Genomic DNA, 27349 nt, shown 5'->3' with positions numbered 1-27349 from the left:
CAAAGGGGGAGGCTTCTATTTAAAGGAAAAAATGAGCCTCTAACCAAGCAAACTAATTCTAGAATTTTCCAGATCAGTTTGGTCAATTTTTGAACATTTTTGGGTCAGTTTAGCTCACTTTTTGGATCTAGTTGAAACAGGAGAGAGGAGAGATGAAAATATCTCATTATTTGTGAGTTTAAAACTCATCCACACATGTGAAATAGGCATGTCCTTCATGAGGGGAATTCGCCACACTAAGGTGTAAAAATGCATCATTTCCTCTAAATATCTTTTCTTTTTTAACTAATAAACCTTGTCCTTAGTCAACTCTTCATCTTATGTGAGTATTTACTCATTTTTGGGGGATTTTTCTTTTTTTCTTAAATTTATCTCCTCCCTACACTTGGATTAATCTTATTGGTCCATAGGAACCTTAATCCAAAATTTTCAAAAAATCTGGACCCTCAGGCTAAGGTCCTTTTTACATATTTTCAATTTATTCTAATTGTACATTGGAAAGTTCTTTTTTGAATTTCTATTTCAAGGGAAATAATTTTAATAAGAAGGGATATTTTTCCATCCAAAGATATCTAGAAACTGAATTACCTCTCTCTAGAACATTCTCTCTCTCTAGGCCAAAACAGATAGAAATAAGATCTGTTATTATTCTGAAAAGGGGATTGATTACAGGGAGAGAAATTGGACATCTTGAAGGGCTAGGGGAGGAATCTTACATCCTACCCCACTTAAAAAACACGATATGTTCTCATCTCGCTGGTGGAGTATGATCTCTTTCATCTTCTTCTTCTTCTTGAATCACTTCTAGCATTACTGCCTTGGAAGTGGACGGTCGATTTGGGAACAACTCTCTTTGACTTCCCCTATTTTGAGGCACAGAGGTCTTGCATTACTTTGGTTTGAAACTACGGATTTGTTAAAGGGTCTACCTCTGGGATTTCCTTGATTTTAGCAGATAGAAACCTGATTACTTTGGAAGGAAGGAGCTGGAGTTTGGAATCTTGATCCTTGATTTCCATGCCCTGAAAACCTTGATCCAAAAGGAGTTGGACAATCCATAGTGCGATGTCCAAATCCTTGATAGTTATAGCATTTCACTCCCTTGTTCAAGGGTAAAACTTCTGAAGTTGAATTCTAGGGGATTGAGTTTCGGGAAAAGGACATTTCTTCCATTTTGAAACTTCCCATATCCTACGCTTGACCCTGATATCTCTTACGCGGTGGAAGGCTAGAATCACCTTCTAGAACTAATGAAAGGTGATGGTGCTGGCTTTGGTGGGACCTTGACATCAAAGGCCTTGGAGAAATCCTTTGCCATCCACACTGCTTCGGCCATGGAAACTGGCTTAGCATTCTTCACCAAAATATTCAAAGGTTCATTCAATCCCTGAATGAACCTAGCCTGTTCTTCATTCAGCGATGGTGAGTATTTGAGGAGAAGAGCGAACGCTTGGTGATATACTTCAATAGTTATGCTCCCCTGGGTTAGCTCTAAGAATTCGCTCATCTTTGTTTCCAAAAAGCAGGGAGGACAGAACCTCATACTTAGGTAAATTTTGAGATCATTCTATGTCTGGGTATTCTGATCCAGACGGTTTGTCTCGCAGTGGTTTCTCCATGCCACTCTGGCTGTTTCTACTATCTTCAACCTTGCAAGAGCCATTTTTCTCTTCTCAGTGTACCCGGTGACATCAAAGTACTCTTCCATTGCTTCGATCCATCAAAAATTTTAAAATCATATCAACCACATTTGAATTCATCATCTGGATAGCATTTTAGCTTATAATTTCAAGATCTTAGATTTACTCGTATATACTGCCAGTAAAGAGCTGCAGTTATACCCTCGGTATATACGGGTAGTCATGGTCCTTGAACTATAAGGTAAATACCATCATGTCTAGGCCTCAAGCAAGTCAGGGATTCCATACAATTGCAGTACTTCCATCTGAAGACCCAATTATCAAATTAAGAATTTCATTCTGAATATCAATTTGTATGAGTTTCATCACAAAATTCCAACCTTTTACTGCTACATCATAAATTTATGACATTTTTGGCTTCTCGGTTGATCCACTTCAGCCAATTTGCTCTGATACCAGCTGTGAGATCCCTGTCCCCACCGCACAATGAATTCAGGGGGGGTGCTAGCAACGGAAGTAGCTCTTCTTGCGCGGGGCAGGGCCCCACACTCAAGGCCTCACCCACGCATATCCCGACAAGACTAATCCATCGGTTCTTCCAAAACCGCACTCGAAAAAACTTCCCTTGCTCGGAAAGCACAGGCGATTCCTCCAGGATAACTTTTCTCTAACGTAGTCAAAGCCTTATCTAACAAATCTGATCTGATCGAACCCGTAAGTCCCATAGCTAGATCAGGGAAAAGATTATACTTGGATCAGGGAAAAGATTGTACTTGAAAAGATTGTACTTGGATCAGGGAAAAGATTGTACTTGGATCAAAGAGACCAACGCTTTTTTCCTCATTGAGAGGCACAGCCGTTGATTCTTTTCCATAGAACAATTTTTGTCCGAGATTTACTTCGTCTATCGTACCATAACAGAATTTAGTTTCAATTTAGGGATCCATCAGTCCAGCCTAACCCCTTCCAATCCCATGGGTTAGCCAACCGCCCAACCATTGTAGTGATGGGATCTAATTAAGAATTTGGTTAGGTTTTGTCCTGGGTACGAGGGAAAAGAGTTTCCAGGCCCCCTAGCCGGATATTCATGCAAACTTAAAACTAGTCACACCACTTACACAGCCAATATTCACACCACTTACCAGGGAAAAGAGTTCCCAGGCCCCCTAGCCGGATATTCATGCAAACTTAAAACTAGTCACACCACTTACACACCCAATATGAAATTGCCTTTTTCTCAGCATCATCTATCTTTAAAAACAATCATTTAATGAAACCATTATCTCACTGATCATAATCCTCAAAATCTTTGGTTGAATCTTTATCTCCAATCATTCCTTCATCGGTGTATCTATGGCATCATTACTAGAACGCTCACCACCTGACCACTCACGGGCCTTTTTGATAGTTCCTAGCTCATATTAACCGGAAATATATTCACATATCAAAAATGGAAACTCCATTGAAGATCAGCAAGATCAACCAACGGATCCATATAAAAGGGCCATGGACTCATCCGTTGAGGACCAGCAAGGTCAATCAACCAGATCCATGCCCGAATTCAAAAAACAATTCTTACTCCTTGTTCCAATATCTTCCACGATGCATGTGTGGGTATCATCCGGCGACCCAGAGCCCGAGTATCATATGGTCAGCACCCTCTACGATCCTTTCGTAGGTGACCTAGCGCTTCACTCATAGGCCGCTTTCTTGGTCCCTCATCCACCGTACTGGAAGCTCACCATTTTAATCGAACAGGCTCATCAAGACCAAGGCTGACCATGCTACGCGAGACGTCCTCCATTGACTCTCCGTCAGCTGTTGCAACTTTATCAACTAGGTCTCCACGACCTTAATCACAAGACGGTCAAAACGCTTTCCCAACATTCTTGACATAAAACATTCATTTAAAAACAGGCCATAAATACAGTTTCTATAACGAACTCTCATCTTTCCACAATAATCCACATTCATTTCATATAAATTCCCATTCTCATTCAATCGCATCATTTTCCATTTCATCACTTCTTTTCTCAAATATCCTCATCAAATCTCATCCACTCGCATCCACATCTCATCACATCATATTCATTCACATCTCATCCATTCATATTTACCCGATTCGCATCACATCACATCACATCCTTTTCCATTTCATCACTTCTTTTGTCAAATATCCTCATCAAATCTCATCCACTCGCATCCACATCTCATCACATCATATTCATCACATCTCGATTCACATGACATCACATCCATTCTCATCCCCCATATCATTCATTCACATGATTCACATGACATCTCATCCATTCACATTCTATTACATTCATTCACATCCCGATTCACATGACATCACATCTCATATCATTCATTCACATCCTGATTCACATGAGATCACTTCCATTCACATCCCATATCATTCATTCTTATCTCAATTCACATGACATCACATCCATTCACATCTCATATCATTCATTCATATCCCGATTCACATGTCATCACTTCCATTCACATCCCATATCATTCATTCACATCCCGATTCACATGACATCACATCTATTCACATCTATCCATTTTACATCACATCCCCTCCATCTATTCACATCCATCACATCACATTCAATTCATATCAATCACATTCACATCCACATATATTCTTTCACACACACATCTATATCCGTTCTTTCACATACATCCACATCCATTCTTTCACATACTCATTCACATCCATTCTTCACATACACATTCACATCCATTCTTATCATACACATCCTTATCCATTCTTTCACATACTTATTAACATCCATTCTTCTCATACACATTCGCATCATCACATACATTCACTCATATCCCATATCATTCATTTACATTCTCATTCACATGACATCACATCTCATCCATTCATTCACATTTATCTGATTCACATCGCATCTCATCACATCTATCCACACACATTCTCATCACTTCTATTCATATCACATCCATCCATCCATTCATTCACATCTATGTGATTCTCATCACATCTATTCTCATCACATTCGTTTAAACATAGAATTTAAGAGAATTTCTAATTTTTGATATAAAGATTCTTTACGCATCTATTTATGCATAAAATCAACTTCAGTGGGAAATAACACTTTTAACAAAATCCTTTTATGCATCTATTTATGCATAAATTCAATTTTAAGGAAAATAACACTTTTAAAATAAAAATAAATCCTTTTGCATCTTTCTACGCATAAAGTGAATTTTAATGAAATTAACACTTTTGGAATAAAAATAAATTTCCTTATGCATCTTTCTATGCATAAAATCAAAATTAATGAGAATAACTCTTTTGAAATAAAAATAAATTCCCTTATGCATCTTTCTATGCATAAAGTCAAAATTAATGAGAATATCTCTTTTGAAATAAAAATAAATTCCCTTATGCATCTTTCTATGCATAAAGTCAAAATTAATGAGAATAACTATTTTGAAATAAAAATACATTCCTTTATGCATATTTATATGCAAAAAATCAAAATTAATGAGAATAACTCTTTTGAAATAAAAATAAATCCCCTTATGCATCTTTTTATGCATAAAATCAAAATTAATGAGAATAACTCTTTTGAAATAAAAATAAATTCCCTTATGCATCTTTTTATGCATAAAATCAAAATTAATGAGAATAACTCTTTTGAAATAAAAATAAATTCCTTTATGCATCTTTCTATGCATAAAGTCAAAATTAATGAGAATAACTCTTTTGAAATACAAATAAATTCCTTTATACATCTTTCTATGCATAAGTTCAATTTTAATGGGAATGACACTTTTGAAATAAAAACAAATCTTTTATAATGCACAAACGGAAGGAATTAATCTTTTAGAATAACCTAATGATAAACTTTAGCTCCACAAAATTTAAGAAAATTTTACCATAACCTCCTTTGTATGGTTGACCATTTCTCAATTTTAACATTCAATTTATGACTTGAATTAATCCAATTTAAATTTTAATATCTCTAATCTACTCCATTTTCCAAAAATCAAGAGAGTAAACAATGAAAAGAGTTCAATCAATCTTTTAATTAAACTTTCTAGGATGAAGAAGGGCTGAATTGTGAAGAAGAGAAGGGGGAGACCTTTCTATCAAGGCATAGCATCATATTTTAATTCAAACATTTACAAAGCATAAAATTTAAGAAATATTGAGGGTTCTACTCTTGTTTGCAACAAGAGTGGCCACCAGTTCTTTTGGAGAGGATCTAGTCAAAAACAATTGAATTATCAATTGAATTCAATGTATTTGACTCTGGCGAGGAGTAGAGTAACAATGCATAAACATTATTAACCTTTTACAAAGGGAGAGGCTTCTATTTATAGGAAAAAATGACTCTCTAACCAAGCAAAGTGATTCTAGAATTTTCCAGATCAGTTTGGTCAAATTTTCACCATTTTTGGGTCAGTTTAGCTCACTTTTTGGATCTAGTTAAAACAGGAGAGAGGAGAGATGAAAATATCTCATTATTTGTGAGTTTAAAACTCATCCACACATGTGAAATAGGCGCCTCCTTCATGAGGGAAATTCTCCACATTGAGGTGTCAAAAATGGATCATTTCCTCTAAATATCTGTTCTTTTTTAACTAATAAAACTTGTCCTTAGTCAACTCTTCATCTTATGTGAGTATTTACTCAGTTTTGGGGGATTTTTATTTTATTCTTCAATTTATCTCCTCCCTACACTTGGATTAATCTTATTGGTCCATAGGAACCTTAATCCAAAATTTTCAAAAAATCTGGACCCTCAGGCGAAGGTCCTTTTTACATATTTTCAATTTATTCCAATTGCACATTGGAAAGTTCTTTTTGAATTTCTATTTCGGGGGAAATCATTTTAATAAGAAGGGATATTTTTCCATCCAAAGATATCTAGAAACTGAATTATCTCTCTCTAGAATATACTCTCTCTAGGCGAAACAGAGAGAAACAAGATATATTATTATTCTGAAAAGGGGATTGATTAATTTGTCATCCCTTAACTATATCCACTAGGTCAAGTGTTAACAGTAGCAATCTGTCAGCATAATCCACTAATCTTGTAGTGATTTGCTGAAGTCATTATTGTCATTCCAGTTTACGAACATCATCACAGAGACTCGTCCCATTCATCCTCATTGTGGCTTTGTTCAACTGATCGCTTTTCAACCAAGATTCAGCAATCATCTTTTTCAATCAGAATCCAAATCAACTCATCAATTCTCAACCAGAATTTTAAAATCATATCAACCACATTCGAATTCATCATCTGGATAGCATTTTTACTTATAATTTCAAGGTCGTAGATTTACTCGTATATATTGCCAGTAAAGAGCTGCAGTTATACCCTCGGTATATACGGGTAGTCACGGTCCTTGGAATTATAAGATAGATACCATCATGACTAGGCCTCAAGCAAGTCAGGGATTTCCATACAATTGTGGTACTTCATCTGAAGGCACACTTTCAATTTTATGAATCTTCATTCTGAATATCAATTTGTATGAATTTTATCACACAATTACAACCTTTTACTGTTACTTCACAAAGTTTTGACATTTTTGGCTTTTCAATTGATCCTTTTTAGTCAATTTGCTCTAAACTAGCTGAAAGATCCCTACCCCCTCCGCGCAACAGATTCGGGGGTGCTAGCAACGGAAGTAGCACTTCTTGTGCGGGGCAGGATCCCTCACTCGGGGCCTCGCCCCGGATATCCGGATAAGAGACTAATCCCTCGGTTCTTCCAAAACCGAACCCAAAAAAACTTCCCCCTACCGGAAAGCACGAGTGATTCCTCCAGGATATTTGTACTCTAACGTAGGCAGAGTCATTACTGACCAAACTGATCCGACCGAATCTGTGAGTGACTTGGTTAGATCAAGGGAGAAACTTTCACTTGGATAATAGAAACCAACGCATTTTTCCCCATCGAGAGGCACAGCCGCCGTTGATTCTTTTTCCATAGAACAATTTCTATCCGGGATTTACTTCATCTATTGTACTATAACATAGTTGTCTCATTTTATGGATCCATCAGTCCAGCCTACCCCATCCAGTTCCATGGGTTAGCCAACCGCCCAACCACTGTAGTGATGGGATCCAATTAGGAATTTGATTAGGTTTTGTCTCGGGTACCAAAGAAAAGAGTTCCCAGGCCCCCTAGCCAGATATTCATGCAAATTTAATGCCAGTCACACCACTTACACACCCAATATGAAATCGCCTTTTTCACAAATTTAGCTATCTTTAAAACAATCGTTTAATGAAACCATAGTGTCACTGATCATAATCCTTCAAAATATCCGGTTGAATCCTAATTTCCAATCATTCCTTCATCGGTGTACCTATGGAATCATTGGCACCTAGAATGCTCACCACCTGTCCCTCAGGGGCCTTTTTGATAGTTCCTAGCTCATGGTACCTGACAATATATTTACTTATAAAAATTAAGATGGAATCTTCGTTGAAGATCAGCAAGATCAACCAAAAAATCCATATAAAAGAGCCATGGACTCATCCGTTGAGGACCAGCATGGTCAATCAACCAGATCCATGCCCGGTTTCAGAAAACAACTCTTACTCCTTGTTCCAATATCTTCCACGATGCACGTGTGGGTATCTTTAGCAACCCAGAGCTCGAGCATCATCATATGGTCAGCACCCTATAGGATCCTTTGTAGATCACCTAGCGCCTCACTCATAGGCCGCTTCCTTGGTCCCTCATCCGCCATACCGAAAGCTCACCATTTGAATCGAATCGAGGCTGGTTAAGACCTCGGCCGACCTTACTATGCGAGACGTCCTCCGTTGACTCTCCGTCAGTTGTTGCAACTTTATCAGTTAGGTTTCCACGACCTCATTCTTCACAAGACAGTCAAAATGCTTCCCCAGCATTATTGGCATAAAACAGTCATTTAAAAATAGGTCATAAATATAGTTCCTATAATGAACTCTCATCTTTCACATTGTTCCACATCCGTCCACATTACTTAATCCATATTCAATTCATATGTATACCCATACTCATCCAATCATATCATTTTCCATCTCATCACATCTTTCCTCATTTATGCTCATCCACTCGCATCAACCCATATTCACATCACATCACATCTCATTCATTCACTCACATTGATATCACATCCTTTCACATACACATCCACATCCATTCTTCCACATAGACATCCACATCCATTATTCCACATACACATTCACATACATTCTTCCACATACACATCCACATCCATTCTTTCACATACACATCCACATCCATTCTTCCTTATACGCATTCACATACACATCCATCCACATACACATCCACATCCATTCTTCCTTATACGCATCCACATACACATCCACATTCATTCATCCACATACACATCTACATTTATTCTTCCACATACACATCCACATACATTCTTCCACATATGCATCCACATTCATTCTTCCACATACATTCTTCCACATACATTCTTCACATACACATCCACATCCGTTCTTTCACATACACATCCACATTCATTCTCCCACATACACATCCACATTCTTTCTTTCACATACACATACACATCCACATCCATTCTTCCATATACGCATCCACATTCATTCTTCCACATACACATCCACATTCATTCTCATTACATCTTATCACATCCTATTTACATCTTATCACATCCATTCACATTCTATCACATCCCATACACCTCTTATCACATCCATTCTCATTCAAACACATCCCATACACATCTTTTCACATCCATTCTCATGCTATTTTCATTTAATAGCTTTTTCTAGGTTGATCCCGATAATGAGACTTTTTCTAAAGTTCTGGTCTTTTTCTCGATGACTATTTCCATATTCATTCTCAATTCCTCAAATGAATTATATTCAATATTCCTCTTTTGAATAGAAGAATTCATGGGATTTACAGAAATCAATTCTACCTATATTTCCACTTTCGATAATACTAAAAATTTCTCTTCTTCTCATTTAATTTCTTGGATCTCAAATACCATGGGAATTCCTCTTTTTGCATTTAATTAATTGCATTCCAATGTCATGGGTATTCCTCTTTTATCATCAAATATTTCTCATAAAGTAATTTCATCTAAAATTAAATATCCATTATTTCAATATGCTATGATTTTCTTTTTTCCTATCTAAATGATGGAATTCCAAATGTCATAGGAATTCCTCTTTTAATATTTAAATATTTCTCATAGATAAAATAAATTTATCTAAATTCTATCTTTGAATTTAACTAAAATACTCATTAATTCCAATATGCTAGGAATTTCTCTTTTCCCATCTAAATGATGGAATTCGAAATGTCATAGGAATTCCTTTTTTAACATTTAAATATTTCTCATAGGTAAAATAAATTTATCTAAAATTTATCTTTGAATTTAAATAAAATACCCATTCATTTCAATATGCTAGGAATTTCTCTTTTCCCATTTAAATGATGGAATTCCAATTGTCATAGGAATTCCTCTTTTACCATTTAAATATTTCTCATAGATAAAATAAATTTATCTAAAATTTATCTTCAAATTTAAATAAAATACCCATTAATTTCAATATGCTAGGAATTTCTCTTTTCCCATCTAAATGATGGAATTCCAATTGTCATAAGAATTCCTCTTTTACCATTTAGATATTTCTCATAGATTAAATAAATTTATCTAAAATTAATCTTTGAATTTAAATAAAATACCCATTAATTTTAATATGCTAAAAATTACACTTTCCTCATTTAAATATTTGAATTTCAATATGGTGGGAATTCCTCTTTCATCATTTAAACTTATCTATGCAAAAAGATAAATTTAACTAAATTTTTTCTTAAAATTTAAATAAAAATCTCCATTAATTCCTTTACACTAGGAATTACACTTTCCTCATTTAAATATTTGAATTTCAATATGGTGGAAATTCCTCGTTCATCATTTCAATTTATCTATGCAAAAAGATAAATTTAACTTAAATTCTTCTTTAATTTTTAAATAAAATATACATTATTTTAGCATCCTAAATTTTCTCTTACTTCATTGGAATACATGGATTTCCATTATCATGGGGACTACTCTTTTAACATAAAAATGGATTACTAGAAATTCCTCAATTTTCTAATTAACTATTTATGCATAAACATAAAAAACAAATTTTTCATGATTATAATGAGAATCACTCAATTAATCTAGGATGATTAATCTTAGAATATGGTAGAAAGTCCTCTTTTCATATTATGAATTAAAATGATTTATGTGTTAATTTTTCAAAAATTTTACCATAGCTTCGCTGCTACTACTGATAATCCTTAATAATTTAGAAGCATAAAGTTTAGTAATATCCCTATGATTAGAATAACCATTAAGAATCCCTATGGACTTGATTCTTAATTTTTCCATAAATCAAATAGCATAAAAGAATTAAAAAGCCACGTATTTGGCCTCTAATTTGACAAGCATAGAAATTACTTTCAGATTAGAGAATCGCTTCAAGAAGCTTCATTTGAATATAGAATAGGTCATAGGAATGACCATTCTTTGGGAGAGAGAGAGACATGCTTTCAAAAAAATTTAATTTAAGCATAAATGGAAATTTATGTGTTTTATCACTACTATTCATTAAAGAACTTCAATTGTATTAAAAAGCCATTCAATTGAATTCTTCTCAAGCTTGAGAGGGGTTGAGAAGAGAGAAACATTTGGAGATTAAAGAAAAAAGACCATAAACCACATTTTACCTCCTAGATTGCTTGATTCTTTGATCAAAGTAGAGGCCCCCAACCAATCAATTGGTTTGGTATGTTTATGAACACTCCAAGGAAGATTGAAGAGAGAGAGAAGCTCCAATCTTTTCAATTTGTAGAGGATTTTTAGAGGATAATAGAAAATATCATTATTTCAGTATAATACTGGCATGGTATAGTTCGCATATTTTTTTACAAAGCACTAAGGATCTATTTATAGGTGAAGGAGGCCTCTAACCAAGTCCACTAGTTTCTAGAATTTTTTAGGTTCAGTTTGGTTGAATTTGGACAAGATTTAGACCTAGTTTGGCTCCCTTTTGATTTGGTTTGATCCAGGAGAGAGGAGAGATAAAAATATCACAATATTTTTGAGTTTTAAACTCCACCACACATGTGAAATAGGCGCCTCCTTGAAGAGCCCCCTTCTCCTTAACAAGGTGTCAAAATTGAATCATTATACTCAAAATATCTCATTTTTTTTAGTAATATTCATAGTTTTTTACTAATAAACCTTGTCCTTAGTCAACTCTTCATTTTATGTGAGCATTTACTCATTTTTGGGGGTTTTTCTTTTATTCTTCAATTTATCTCCTCCCTACATTTGGATTAATTATATTGGTCCATAGGAACCTTAATTGGAGCATAATTCAAAAATTTTTGAAAATCTGGACCCTTATGCTAAGGTCGTTTTTATACTTATTTTCAATTAATTCCAAATGCACATTGGAAAGTTCTTTTTGAATTTTTTTTTCAGGGGAAACCATTACAGACACTAGGAGGAATTTTATATCAAAAAATATCTCAATTTTGGATTACCTCTCTCTAGACATTTTCTCTCTCTAGATCAAAACAGGGTAAAACAAAATCTTTCTTTTATTTCAAAGAGGGAAATAATTACAAGATCAGAAGGAGAGGTTCTTACACCTGTACACCTCAAAAGCTAGAGGGAGAAATCTTACAGCTTTAACGCACGCAAGCGCAGGCTTGCATGCAGAGATAGGGTTACCTGGCTCATCTTCCGTTAAATCTCGGGGTGCCTGTACACGTGGCACTCTACTTCCAACCGATAACCGATTGAACACGATGTTTAAACGAGTGTTTAAATAAAATTTTAAACTTCGTGCCCGTACCTAGGTTTGAACCCGTAACCCCTGCTTTGGAAGGTGAGTGTGCTAGCCAACGTAACCGGTGCGACTGGTGACGTGTCAATCAAATGGGGTGCCATATTGTAGGGCACCCCGATATCTAATGAGAGAGCGATGTAAGACTTCAGAACTGCCACAAAGGTGAGCATATCTGGGATCATACCTTCCTGCAGCAATGAGAATATGGTGAATAGCTTGAGGGCAGCAGCAATGAGAATATGGTGAATAGCTTGAGGGCATTCTCAAGGCCGCCACAACTGCCATACATATTCACCAGTGTATTGCAACCAGAGATATTACTTTCCAACCCTTATTTGGCAATCTGAGCATGAGTTTATCATCCCTTGGATGTGGCTTCTATGCAGGCACACGAGCTTTCAAGCTGCAACCTGGTGTGTTAGCAACATCAGGAGATATGCCCTCATGTTGCATCTGATCAAAACACTGGAGTGCCTCCTCACTACCCCCGTGTTTAGCATAACCTATGCTTAGGGATGTACATGAGACTAAGCCTATATACCTAAGGTACATGTAATAGAATGGTTCCTCTAGAGTTTCATAAAAGAGTGATTAAATTAAATAATTAATGTAAAAAAGGACCCTCCCTTGAGTGATTCCACCATGTAATTATTCTAGAAAGTTTCCTTTTACCCCAATATTTGTGCCTAGATTTCTAGCCCACTTTATAGATTTGACTTTTCCATCATTTATGAAAACAACCATTTTTCAAATTTGTGAATTTTGGAGGGAAAATCAACCATCTCTCTTCACTTTCCTCCCCCACACTACCCTCCTCTCTCTCTCTCTCTCTCTCTCTCTCTCTCTCTCTCATTTTTATCACCATTTCTTCTCCCTCTTCTTTCCTCTATATAGCTATCCTTGATACATTAGCCCCCCCCTCTCTCTCTCACACACTTCCCATGATTTCTTCTCCTTCTTCTTTCCTCTATAGCTATCTATCCCTAGAAACATGTTCATAGTAGCATTCCATGGCATTCAAGAGTTGTTTTTTCCACACCTACATACTAGTAGCTCTATTATCCCCTCTCTTTCCCAATACTTCTTGATCAATTTTTTCCTTTACATAATCTCTTTCTTTGTGTTTTTCTCTATATTTATCTATTTCTTCATTTACTTCACCCCGTTCCATAACACCTCCAGAGAACATCACCAATGAAAAGAAAAGATATCATGTCAGCTTAGTGCTGGGAAGTATATACTACATGGAGTAGCTCTCACCAAAAGGGTATTGCAAGATGAAGCTAAATCATAAAGGTTACAGGAAGGAAAGAAGCATAGATCTTTGGGTGCAAGGAAGCTTATATCCACCAAATCCATGTTAAAAAAAAACCTCCTCCTTTTGTATCATTGCGTGATATTGTTCATGTCATTGGTGAAGGTCAAAATGGTTTATTAGGTTATTGCTTAAGGCTTACCCACCAAGCTGACAATTCTCATAGACATTGGATCCAAGCCAAGATGTTGGTATAGGCATCTTTAACCAAGCTATGCAAGGGTTATAAAATACCTTATATACACTTTAATAAGACTTAATGAGTCGTGCTCTAAAGGTAAATGAGTTGAAGTCATTCCTTAAATCTTCTCAATAAGTAGTGATGGAGCTAAAAGGGAAGAAGAAGACTGTAATTTCCACTTTAGAGAAACTACATAACAAGCTTTTAAAAATGGTTAAACAACATGCAAAGCTTAAAAGCATGCCCATGGGCCTTAAGGTGAGGTATAAATAAATGAAGCATGTTGACAACTTGGAAAAAAGAGAAGGTACTAAGAAACAAAGAATACAAATAGCTTGAAGCTATGTTTAAAATGTTGTAGAGTTTAACTTTCAAGAATTAGGTGATAGAGTCTTTATGGTTAAGCCTTCTATATGTAAATTTGGTTTGATTAAGTTTCTTAAGCTTCCCCTAGGTGCACTAAAGGGCATGCAAGAAGCTAAAGATTATTGGCCTTTTTGAAGACACCAACCTATGTGCCATCCACACCCATAGGGTAACAATAAAAGATAAAGACATGCACTTGGCCAAGAGAATTATGTGATTGCACCTTAGGATAGCAGTGAAATAGAGAAGTTTTTTTTATCACTTCATTATTTATTTAATGAAAGTATTGCCATCAATTTGGTCTCTTTAAAAATATATATTTGTAACCCTTTGAGTTAATGAAAGTATTGCAATAATTTGTTCTCTTCAAAAGTATATATTTGTATACATTTGATTTGATATAAAATATAATTTAAGGTTATATCCTTTGAGAGGAACCAACAAATTTAAGCTACCATGTCGCTATAGCCATCCCCGCATGATGACCAAGGTTGTGCCAGTGGGGTAGGGAGTAATTTATTATTTTTTAAAAATTTTCTTGATATAATAACAACAGGAAGATTTTAAAAGTCACCCAAGTTAAACCATGCACAAAAAATAATTTGTAAACAAATCCCCAACCAACAAGGCATGACCAGAGCCCAAACTGGTAGCTCTATAAGATTAGATCTGATCATGCCATGTTCGTGTTTGCACTTTCTTTTTTATGGTTTGACCTGGGTGACTCTATAGACCTTGTACATGTCTCATGGATAGCAAAAATTAGCTTCAAAAGTTTTTTTTAAAAAAACATCCCAAACTAGTCCTTGGGTTTGGAAAGTCACCCAATTTAAACCATGCAAAAAAATGTAAACAAATCCCCAACCAATAAGGCGTGACCAGAGCTAAAACTAGTAGCTCTACAAGATTAGGTCCGATCATGCCATTTTGGTGTTTGCACTTCCTTTTTTATGGTTTGACTTGGGTGACTCTATAGACCTTATACATGTCTCATTCGATAACAAAAATTAGCTTTAAAAGTTTAAAGAAAAAAAACATCCCAAACTAGTCCTTGGGTTTGGTTAAGTTAAAATATATAAATTCTTTTTTCTACTATTTTTTTATATACTCTATGCTTATGTGTGCCATATACATTTATGAGAAGCATTTTATAATTGTATAAATTTACAAATGCATGAATACCTAGAGAGAGAGAGAGAGAGAGAGAGAGAGAGAGAGAGAGAGAGAGAGAGAGAGAGAGAGAGAGAGAGAGAGAGAGAGAGAGAGAGAGAGAGATGCATGTAGACTTTTAGGCTCAATGGAAAGACTCACATAGAAACCATAAAGAAAAGATCATTCCCATTCCTAGTTGAAATTTCATATGTGTTGCCATTATTAAGTTAAACAACCACATCATTACTTTTCATGGGCAACTACTATGGAAACCACATCATTACTTTTCACGGGAAACTACTATGGAATCCACATTAGATAAACAATAGAGTGGGGTGGAAGAATCCTACAATACCTCTTTCCCAACTCTTCCAAGACTTTCCCTAGAACACACACATAAGGCCTCTAGATCTCCTGTATAGTTGTACATGCTAAATAAAATTTAAAAATAGTTTAAATGCTCCTTTAACCAACATGGAGGAGCGACCATTTTGGAAGGCTGCTAGAATGGCCCCAATCACTCCATGTTGGTTGGCGGGGTGTTTAAAATTTTTTTTAAACTTTATTTAACACATGTGTGCTATTCCATAAGAGTTCTATAGGCCTTATGCATGTAATACAGTAATGTGTAATGTAGTGTTGGGTCAAACATAATGAGATATATATATATATATATATGTATATATGTATGTATGTATGTATGTATGTATGTGTTTGTGTGTGTATGTATGTATGTATGTATGTATATATATATATATATATATATATATATATATATATATATAGAGAGAGAGAGAGAGAGAGAGAGAGAGAGAGAGAGAGAGGTTCTTTGCACTATTAAAGACTCGACTTTGTTATACTTGCTACTAATAGAGGGTTCACCTTACTTTCGGATTGTATAAGTAAAGACCAAATTGAGCTAAGAGGTTCTTTACACTCTTAAGACTCAACTTCCAATGATCAATGTTTGATCAAAAGTCTAGTCATCAAAATTTTCATTGAGTTTTGGTTATACCTTATTATAGTATGAGTATAATCATAGACCTGAACTTATGATTCACGATTTGACTTAGTATTTATAATTAACATTTGACTTAGTTAGGATTTAGCATTTGACTTATTCTTTGATCATGTAAATGGATCTAATCCTTGAACTAAAAAGAAACATCTTGTTGATACATGTAAATGGATCTAACCCTTAAACTTTAAAAAAACATCTTGTTGACACATCTACATGGATCTAAGCCTTGAACTGAGAAGCAACATCTTGTTGACACATTATCTGGGAGTAATAGAGATAAGTTTGAATAAGACCTATAGACCCCTTGTGGAGCAACACATATCAAATAAAATAAAATTAAAAGTTTAAACACCCCTCTAACCAATGCTGAGCGCTAGGGCCATTCCAATAGCTATTGAAATGGACTTAGTCATTCTGTGTTGGGAGGTATGTTTAATTTTTTAATTTTATTTTTTTGAGATGTAATGTTCCACAAGAGGCCTATAGGCCTTATTCAAACTTAGCTCTCTTACTCCCAAATTGACTTTGATAACTGTGTCAAAAACAAGATGTTTCTTCTCTTTTTATTTGTAAAGTTGAGAAAAAAAAGGGAGGGAGAATAAAGAAAAAGGAGGGAGATTAGATAAAAAAGGAGGGAGGGGAGGGGAGGAAGAGGCTAGAGTAATTGTTGTCATGTGTGCTATTTTCTCAACTTATCTTCAAGGTGCATATTTATGCTCTTCTAAACAATGAAAGTCCTAAAACCATTACGCAAGGTGAATCTTACAATGTCAAGTTATATATAAGGATTGTGATCTGCAGAGGTTAGAAGTAATTTCTCTTTTATAGTTGAATGTTAGTGAGTGTGTTTTTTGGCTTGTATGTGGGGACTCTAGGAATTAGTATTAATTTAATGTCTTAACTTCACAAATATGTTTCTTCAAGTATAATTGTTACTTTCAATTTGATCTTTTCTTGTGAGAAATTTTACTGGTTAAAGGTGCCTAGGAGTAGCCGTCATCCTCTTCTTCTCATCCTCCTCTTCCTCTTTTCCATCATTCTCAGCCTCTTCTTATTGGCCTAGAATCTTCAATACTCAATAGTCCTAGAGAAACTTCTCTTTCCTCCTCTTTTGCATCCTCAGATTTAATTATCTCCATTGGTTAAGATTGTGGTATTGCTACCACTTTTGCGCTTATTTATGTTTCTCTACTATGGCCTTCAACCTCAGCCTCTTGTAGCAACAAAATGAATGTTGCTTTTCATGAGAGAAATTTATCTCCCACATCTATAATTACCACTGCCTCTAAGATATTGATATCTATGACACGATAACTACCAAAGTCAAAATGCTTCACAAAGTATTTGCCACTTTCAAAGTTAGGGTCATTACCATCCAAGTTAAGGAGGAAGTATTTGCCACTTGGATAGTAATGACCCCCCCTAACAAGTAGAGTTCTAATCTTCTGACTAATCTAAATAATATTTTTTGATTAGAACTCTACTTGTCTTATTTGAAGAGGCAAGATCTTCTTTTATCTCCAAATTCATTGAAATCCTAACCAAATTGATCTGGAAAACTCTAGAATCAGTTTGCTTGGTTAGAGGCTCACTTTTTCCTATAAATAGAAGCCTCCCCCATTGTAAAAGGTTAATAGTGTGTATGCACTCTTACTCTACTTCTCCCCAGAGTCAAATACATTGAATTCACTTGATAATTCAATTGTTTTTTACTAAATCCTCTCCAAAAGAACTGGTGGCCACTCTTGCTGCAAACAAGAGTAGAACCCTCAATCCCTCAAGCCAAAGGAAAGCTTACAAACTCCATGTAAGCTTAATTCTTACACTTATTGTTAATTTTAAATCTATGGCTTTCTTAAAATTTATGCTTTGTAAATGTTTGAATTAAAATGCGATGCTATGCCTTGATGGAAAGGCCACCCCCTTCTCTTCTTTACAATTTAGCCTTTCTTAATCCTAGAAAGTTTAATTAAAAGATTGATTAAACTCTTTTCATTGTTTACTCTCTTGATTTTTTAGAAAATGGAGTAGATTAGAGATATTAGAATTCAAATTGGATTAATTAAAGTCATAAATTGAATGTTAAAATTGAGAAATGGTCAGCCATACAAAGGAGGTTATGGCAAAATTTTCTTAAATTTAATGGAACTAAAGTTTATCATTAGATTATTCTAAAAGAGTAATTCCTTCCGTTTGTGCATTCTAAAAGATCTATTTTTATTTCAAAAGTGTCATTCTCATTAAAATTGAATTTATGCATAGAAAGATGCATAAAGAAATTTATTTTAATTTTTAAAAGAGTTATTCTCATTAATTTTGATTGTATGCATAGAAAGATGCATAAAGGAATTTATTTTTATTTCAAAAGAAGTTATTCTCATTAATTTTGATTTGATGCATAAAAAGATGCATAAAGAAAATTTTTTTACTTCAAAAGAGTTATTCTCATTAATTTTGATTTTATGCAAAATAGAAAGATGCATATAGGAATTTATTTTTAATTCAAAAGAGTTATTCTCGTTAATTTTGATTTTATACCTAGAAAGAAGGAATTTATTTTTATTTCAAAAGAAATTATTCTCATTAATTTTGATTTTATGCATAGAAAGATGCATAAAGGAATTTATTTTTATTTCAAAAGTGTTATTTTCATTAATTTTGATTTTATGCATAGAAAGATGCATAAAGGAATATATTTGATTTCAAAAGAGTTATTCTCATTAATTTTGATTTTATGCATAGAAAGATGCATAAAGGAATTTATTTTTATTTCAAAAGTGTAATTCTCATTAAAACTGAATTTAAGCATAGAAAGATGCATAAAGGATTTAATTTTATTTCAAAAGTGTTATTTTTATTAAATTTGAATTATGCATAAATAGATGCGTAAAGAATCTTTATATCAAAAATTAGGATCCTCTTAAATTCTATGTTTAAATTCTGTGAATAGAGGCGATGAGATGTAAGGTGAATAGATGTGATGAGATAAGATGTGAATCAGATAGATGATTGGATAGATATGATGTGTAAGATTCCTCCCCCAGTCCCTCAAGATGTCCAGTTTCTCCCCCTGTAATATAATCAATCCCCTTTTCAAAATAATAACAGATCTTGTTTCTATCTGTTTTGACCTAGAGAGAGAAAATATTTTAGAGAGAGATAATTCAGTTTCTAGATATCTTTGGATGGAAAAATATCCCTTCTTATTAAAATGATTTTCCTTGAAACAGAAATTTAAAAAGAACTTTCCAGTGTGCAATTGGAATAAATTGAATTTAATAGGTAAAAAGGACCTTAGCCTGAGGGTCCAGATTTTCTAAAAATTTTGGATTAAGGTTCCTATGGACCAATAAGATTAATCCAAATCTAGGGAGGAGATAAATTGAAGAATAAAAGAAAATCCCCCAAAAATGAGTAAATACTCACATAAGATGAAGAGTTGACTAAGGACAAGGTTTATTAGTTAAAAAAGAAGAGATATTTAGAGGAAATGATGCATTTTTGACACCTCAGTGTGGGGAATTCCCCTCATGAAGGAGGCGCCTATTTCACATGTGTGGATGAGTTTTAAACTCACAAATAATGAGATATTTTCATCTCTCCTCTCTCCTGTTTCAACTAGATCCAAAAAGTAAGCTAAACTGACCTAAAAATGGTCAAAAAGTGACCAAACTGATCTAGAAAATTCTAGAATCAGTTTGCTTGGTTATAGGCTCACTTTTTCCTATAAATAGAAGCCTCCCCCATTGTAAAAGGTTAATAGTGTGTATGCACTCTTACTCTACTCCTCCCCATAGTCAAATACATTGAATTCACTTGATAATTCAATTGTTTTTAACTAAATCCTCTCCAAAAGAAGTGGTGGCCACTCTTGCTGCAAATAAGAGTAGAACCCTCAATCTCTCAAGCCAACGGAAAGCTTACAAACTCCATGTAAGCTTAATTCTTACTTATTGTGAATTTTAAATCTATGGCTTTCTTAAAATTTATGCTTTGTAAATGTTTGAATTAAAATCTGATGCTATGCCTTGATGGAAAGGCCACCCCTTCTCTTCTTTACAATTCAGCCCTTCTTAATCCTAGAAAGTTTTTTTGAAAGATTGATTAAACTCTTTTCATTGTTTACTCTCTTGATTTTTGAAAAATGGAGTAGATTAGAGATATTAGAATTCAAATTGGATTAATTCAAGTCATAAATTGAATGTTAAAATTGAGAAATGGTCAGCCATACAAAGGAGGTTATGGCAAATTTTCTTAAAATTAATGGAACTAAAGTTTATCATTAGGTTATTCTAAAAGAGAAACTCCTTTCGTTTGTGCATTCTAAAAGATTTATTTTTATTTCAAAAGTGTCATTCTCATTAAAATTGAATTTATGCATAAAGGAGTTTTTTTCAAAAGAAGTTATTCTCATTAATTTTGATTTTATGCATACTAGAAAGATGCATAAAGAAATTTATTTTTATTTCAAAAGAAGTTATTCTCATTAATTTTGATTTTATGCATAAAGGATTTTTTTTAAATTTCAAAAGAGATTCTCATTAATTTTGATTTTATGCATAGAAAGATGCATAAAGGAATTTATTTTTATTTCAAAAGTGTTATTCTCATTAAAATTAAATTTATGCATAGAAAGATGCATAAAGGCTTTAATTTTATTTCACAAGTGTTATTTTCCTTAAATTTGAATTATGCATAAATAGATGCGTAAAGAATCTTTATATAAAAAATTAGGATCCTCTTAAATTCTATGTTTTAATTCTGTGAATAGAGGCGATGCGATGTAAGGTGAATAGATGTGATGAGATAAGATGTGAATCAGATAGATGATTGGATAGATGTGATGTAATTAGAAGTGATGAGAATATGAGATGAATAGATGTGATGAGATGTGATGTGAATCAGATAAATGATTGGATAGATGTGATGTGAATAGAAGTGATGAGAATATGAGATGAATAGATGTGATGAGATAAGATGTGAATCAGATAGATGATTGGATAGATGTGATGTGAATAGAAGTGATGAGAATATGAGATGAATAGATGTGATGAGCAATGATTTTATATTCACGTGATCACAAATTGTTTTTTGTTAATAACATGTGTTAACATGTTAACATGTTCCCAAAAAAGCCGATGGGTGATAACCGGATAAAATCCCGTTGGGCTTTTGCAATACCCGATGGTGGGTCCCGCCGGGGTCGTCATCTAGCCGGCGGGCTACAATTTTCTATATATATGGGCCCGGGGGGCCCCTTGGGAGTTCATTGCTGACAGTATACACAGGTAATGAGAATTGTGTTTGTGTGTGTGTGTGGGTGTGTGTTCGTGCGGGCAGCCGCCCATTGTCGCAATGCACGGCAGGATGTGGGTGGTCCGCCACACGAGGGGTGTGTGTGTGTGGGTGTGTGTTCGTGCGGGCAGCCGCCCATTGTCGCAATGCGCGGCAGGATGTGGGTGGTCCGCCATACGATGGGTGTGTGTGTAAGGCCATTCTTCGGAATGGTGCTTACCCTGGGCACTTAGTCGGTAACGCGGCTGGTCTGTGTCCTATGGTAAGTATGGCACGCCGTAGCGGTACTAGTCGGTAATGCGACAAGCATAGTATCGTTATGGCGATGTCACCTTCCCTTCCCTTCCCTTTGTCAAATGCGGGCATATGGTCGGTAACGCGGCCAGTGTATGTCCGTATCCTATTCGTATTCCCATAGAATCGGGCGGCATTTTGTCGTTAACGCGGCAAGTTGGTGTCGTCCGCTAGGGCATATATTATTTTTTGCATATTGCGGCATTTGATCGTTAACGCGATCGAAAAAATGTCGTAAATTTGCTTGCATATTACGGCATGTGATCGTTAACGCGGTCGAAAAAATGTCGTAAATTTGCTTGATTTGACTTGTATTGTTTTTATTGTGTGTGATCCATGCGATACTTGGTTGCTAACGTGGCATGAGTATTCATATTGTCTTTACGTTTTATTTCATAATATCGTAACTCAAAAAAATGAATATCTCTCTCTCTCTCTTCTTGCCCCCCCTCTCTCTCTCTCATGATACACTTCACAACTCTTTCTCTCTCTCTCTCTCTCTCTCTCTCTCTCTCTCTCTCTCATGATACACTTCACAACACGATAGATGTGTAGATGAGGATTTCTTTTTTTTCTCTTAAAATATACATAATTCCTAATAATTTCTTTTTTCTCCCTCTATTTACTTAAAAAATAAAACAGTACATTATTTTCCTCTTTAGGAACTCACAAAAATATTGAAAATGTCATCTAATGTTTCTTCTCTCTATCTGTCACTCACAACTCTCTCTCTCTCTCTCTCTCTCTCTCTCTCTCATGATACACTTCACAATTCTCTCTCTCTCTCTCTCTCTCTCTCTCTCTCTCTCATGATACACTTCACAACTTTCTCTCTCTATCACGATAGGTGTGTAGATGAGGAGTGCTTTAGGAATTCAAAACATTATTTTTCCCTCTTTAGGAACTCACAAAACTATTAAAAATGTCATCTAATGTCCCCTCTCTCTCTATCTGTCACACCTCTCTCTCTTCCTCCCCCTCTCTCTCTCTCTCTCATAATACACTTCACAACTCTCTCTCTCTCTCTGTCACGATAGGTGTGTAGATAAGGAGTGCAACATGTATACACTTGATAAGTAATAATGCACTTGTTGTGGTTGTCTCACGTTCGATAATGTATTGCATGATGTTGAGTTCAGTAATATTGTTTAATATTCCATTTTTGTTTGATCATTGATAAGTAATGATACACTTGTTGCTGTTCTCTCACGTTTGATGATGTATTGGATGATGTTGATTTCAGTAAAATTATTTAATATTCCATTTTTGTTTGATCATTGATAAGTAATGATACACTTGTTGCTGTTCTCTCACGTTTGATGATGTATTGGATGATGTTGATTTCAGTAAAATTATTTAATATTCCGTTTTTGTTTGAACATTGATAAGTAATGATACACTTGTTGCTGTTCTCTCACGTTTGCTTGATGTTGATTTCAATAATGTTGTTTAATATTCTGTTTTTGTTGTGTTTAGTGATATTTGCTAGATTTACGAAGACGACCAACATGCTTTTCCTTGAAGAGCGTAAAATTTTTCTACGAGCGATTCGCATTGAAGCAGTCATCACAGTGTCACAATGTGCAGATGACATCGTCAAAAAGATCAATGAGTCTGAGATACTTATGCGAGATCTACTAGAGCAGATATGGGAAAATGCACAGCGTCGACTTCGGAGGCAACGCTGAGCTGCTCAAAAGATAGTAAATTTCAACCATCAACATATAACACGAACCATTTTGGGGAGCATGCGTGTAGCACGCAATGATCTTAGAGATGCTTCCCCGCCTGAAGCTAATATGCATCGTCTACAGTTATGGGATGCTGTATGGAGTGAGCAAAGAGCCAAGAGCAAGCGCATGAAGGCTCTGGATGTAGAGTCACTCCCCAAAAGAGTGCGCATTGCCTAGGACGTTGCTGCAATGTCCATCCAGGCAGATGCGAGTGGGACAGGTGCCATCAATCGTACAATCTACAATTCTATGTGCACACACCTCATTGGCATCCCGCACGAGGCTCTGCTCGAAGGGCGAACAATAGGCTCTGGTGTTTTTGGCACAGTAAAAGAGTATACAGTTAAAGGTATATTTTTTTTGTCGGAGCACATTACTTTTTGCGGAAAGCACTACAAAGGAGAAGGCAGTGCCAAGTTCGAGAGCTTCCAGGCAGAGCAGGGCATGCAGGTTCTACACCCATCAATTGTCAGGTGTATTGCCTTCACAAAAGAATCTCCTTGGATCACTATTTTCCCATACTATAATGGCGGCTCGCTTGGTGATACTCTTCTAAAGGTCCCCTTCAGATTCAGTGAGTTCACCAGAGCAATTTTCCGTTTGGATCGAGGATGGAGACAACCCCCGCTCGATAATATTCCTTTAAGTCATCTAGAACTTTCTAAAATAAAACAAATAGTAATAACCATGCCACATATTATGCATGCCCTGGTGGAAGGCCTAGCGGCAGCACATTTGGCAAGAATTGTACATACCGACCTACATCCATTCAATGTAGTGTTGGATTTTACAAAAGAGTTGAAGCCACGCGTAGGTATTATCAATTGGGGGTTACTACTGAGAGCGCCCAAAAAATGGGTGTCTCTCAATTTTGTATTTGAAGCAAACAAGAACCCTGAGAAGGTGGCACAGGCGGTCTCCTACGCAGACAGAGAGCGAAATAAACGACCGTGGATAGCCCCGGAACTTTATGATCCGTTTTTGGCAGATGCATACACTCCTGCATCTGTTTTTGCTTTAGGGTATTTATTACAAACTTTATATGACTTTTGGCAGAAAGTACAAGAGTTGTGGATGGACAATAGTTCCTATGACAAAGTTACCATGGATACTATTATTTATAAGGTCAAAAATTGGATGTGTCTGCCTAATCGTGAGTGACGAGCGAAAATCTGTTTTGCAAGTAGTGGAATTTTTTAGATCACTAAATACTGACCCAACGAGGGCACAACGTCCTCTTGTAGAGCTATCGGTGTCATTCACCCCAATTTTGTAATGATACAGTATCAGGAGATTAAGTTTCAAGAATGGCACTTTGTTTGTCTCTCTTCAAAATTTGATATGTGCCCATTGTTTGAAATATTATCTCATTGAGTCTTTGCAATATCTCTCTCCTCTTGTGGTGTTTAAGTTTATGTTTTCTCTTCAAAATTTGATGTGCGTGCATTGTTTGAAGTATTTTTTGAGTCAAGTGGATATTTCTCATTGAGTCTTTGCAATACATATCTCCTCTCGTGGTGTTGAACTTTAAGTTTTTGAGGGTAATGGTCAATTTATCTTACGTTTATCTTTACAGTTCATTAAAATCCTAAAGTCATTTACGTTCATGCAGATATGGAAGAAGCGCAAGCAAACGAGCATCAAGAGTTAGCCAAGAAGGCATATGAGCGAATGAAGGCCCTTGCACATGGACTGATAGCCCGCAAAGCTATGGAACAGCATGCAGGTTGTCGAAATGGACAAATCCTACTTATGCCCAATGGAAAGACATAAACAAACGCGTAACCATAGAGATGATAAAGGAAATATGGCCATGTCTAGATGGCGAGATTAAGAAGGGAAGATGGAAGGTTTCGTGTTGCACTCACAATAATATCAAAATTAATGCCGAGCGCATTTTCTTGGAGGTGTACGGTCGTCCTCTCCATAATGCCGACGCTCCACTCTATTTTGCTAAGATGCTATATGCACAATTTATCCTAGAAACTCCAGTGGACTTCGCCTCTAAAGAGGCCACTGTCAACACCCACGACATACGTGAAGAGACAGTGACATTCACAAGGGAGGAACTTGCTCTCATGGTGGAGGGCGCTGGATTGGAGTTAAACAAGGTCAAAGAAAGCTTAGGGGCACAGCTAGCAGAGAAGGAGAAAGAAGCTGAGCGATTATCTCAAGCGTCAACTCCTCCCTCGGCCAATAGAGGGATTCAAGAGCAGCTCACAAAGATCAGCCAAGATGTACAGACCATCTCTTCACGTGTTGCTCATGTGCACCAAGGAAACCACATCTCTCATTTTTTGATACATCCTGATCTTGTGGGAGTTTCTGCTGAGGCTACTAGTTCCTCCACCCCCCAATGTCCTGTATGTTACAAAGTATTCGATGGGTGGAGCGGCCAGTATATACTACCCTGTGGACACTACTACCACTTAATATGTTAAAGCACCAGGACCTTTAGATGCAACTCCTAGTGCAATTCGTAATTTATTTCAAGATGAAAGCTAAGAAAGACATAAATCCTACTTTTGTATTGATAATTTCTCCAAATACGATCATTTGTACAAGTACTTTTTATGAAATTAATGAAATGACTTCTTCCTCTATGTCAGTATCTTGCTCCAAAATTCTTTCACCATTTACTCTCTCGTCTGCTAAATTAAGCTCATCTAAGTCAATGTCTAAATTGTCTTCTATCTCAAGGGTGGTGCACGACGTGCGTCCAACATCAAAGTTCTCGTCTACTACATCATCACAATTGTACATCCATCTGGGCATATCTTCTTCATACTCTTCGCTTTCAATGTCTCGCAAGATCTTTTCATTGCAATACATGTAAACAAGTTTATCTGCTCGATCTGCAAGAAGTCGATTGCGAATAGTACTGTGAATATATTTGTACATGCTCCAGTTTCTTTCTGAGCCTGAGTTTGAAGAGCACTAACTTAGAACCTTCATCGCAAGGTTGCGCAATAAAGCATAATGCTCACCACCATTCATCATCCACCACTTCCATGCAGGTTGCTCTTTAGCCATTTGTTGAACAAGGGAGTTGGAAAATAAACCCTCTTTCAATCAAAATGAGGTCATCTCCTTTATGCACTTTACACGATCATCAACATTATTATAGAAAATGTTTACCACTTTATAAAAATCTTGCACCACCTCAACGTTGGACATCAAATCCATATTCCAATATTCAGGATCTAACATGTAAGCAGCACTGTGTAGTGATGAATGCGCTCCAATCCATCTAGCATGAAAGTACTTCAATAGGACTTTTCTTTGTCTACTAGAGAATGGTACACGCCATTGCTTTTCCACCACTAAATGCTCTAATTTCTCAGGACACTCCAAACTCCGCTGGACAGTCCACCATTGCATCCATGCTTTCTTGAGATTAGGCGCTCTTTGATCAAGACTTCGTACGGCATACATAACAGGCATCATTA

This window comes from Cibotium barometz, chromosome 50 (genome assembly GCF_041138505.1).
Source record: "Cibotium barometz isolate CiBa-2024 chromosome 50, ASM4113850v1, whole genome shotgun sequence".
Classification (NCBI taxonomy): Eukaryota; Viridiplantae; Streptophyta; class Polypodiopsida; order Cyatheales; family Cibotiaceae; genus Cibotium; species Cibotium barometz.
Note: the sequence above shows the minus strand (reverse complement) of the source record.